The 1,001-nt window shown below is 35.2% G+C and overlaps 1 protein-coding gene across 5 annotated transcripts in view; it reads right to left on the bottom strand.

The window, feature by feature from the left end:
• The window catches only part of LOC117170366 (glycerol kinase-like), a 331,719-nt gene that overhangs the window by 112,732 nt on the left and 217,986 nt on the right, over positions 1-1,001 (bottom strand). The gene's annotated exons all lie outside the window — the stretch shown is intronic.

Raw genomic sequence — 1,001 nt, forward strand, 5'->3', positions numbered from 1 at the left:
ATTCGCGTGGCTATTTATATCCGGTAACTATAACAGTGATCCAACGATCCAAACAGTTATGGCACGTAAACAGCTCACTAATTCCAACCAGTCAACTACTTTGAAGCACATCAATGCCAAAAAAATTCAGATACATTTTGCTATATATGTGGCAAATTTGATGTGCCAATAAATCGTAGATCATTTAGTGATGACCTTATATCAATGTATGAAGACTATTTTGGTATAAAAGTCGAAAACCAAACTGAAAACTGGGTTCCTCATAACGTTTGTGGTGCATGTTTTCAGTCACTTACTCGTCACAAAAGTAATGAAGGCAATAAGAAAACACTCAAAACTATAAAACCAATGATATGGAGGCAAACTTTGCGAAAGGAAGACTGCTACTTCTGTATGACCAATCTTAATGGAATAAATAGAAAAAATAAAGGTAGTGTGAAATATGCTGATGTATCTAGCGTCGCAAAACCAGTGGAAGATAACGATACTTCAAAAACCTTCAGGAAATTGTCAGTGAGCAGACAGACGACTCATACGGTTGAAAACGATGACGAAATTGATCGTAACAGTGACGAAACTATTCTGAAAAATGATAAATATGATGATTATGACGAAGATGGTATTGAATATGATGACGATGAATACAACGATGAAGATGAAGAACAGTACCTTCCACATAGCGATAACCGTGGTGCTCCAGAGTTATTTACGTGGGCAGAATTTAATGACTGTGCACGAGATCTAGGACTTGCTAAAGATGGTATGGAATATTTAGCTTCCATTTTCAAGAAAAAAATTTGTTTGTTGAAAAAATAAAAATAAGTTCTTGTAGGAATAGAGAAAAAGGTTTTAGGCAATACTTTAAATCTAAAGTTAATGAAACGGGAAAATTAGTGTATTGTGATAATATTGATGGGTTGATGGAAAAGATGAAACCCGGTATTTATAAACCAGAAGATTGGAGACTATTTATTGACGCTTCCATGCGCAGCCTGAAAGCA

This window comes from Belonocnema kinseyi, chromosome 3 (assembly GCF_010883055.1).
Source record: "Belonocnema kinseyi isolate 2016_QV_RU_SX_M_011 chromosome 3, B_treatae_v1, whole genome shotgun sequence".
In the NCBI taxonomy this organism is placed as follows: Eukaryota; Metazoa; Arthropoda; class Insecta; order Hymenoptera; family Cynipidae; genus Belonocnema; species Belonocnema kinseyi.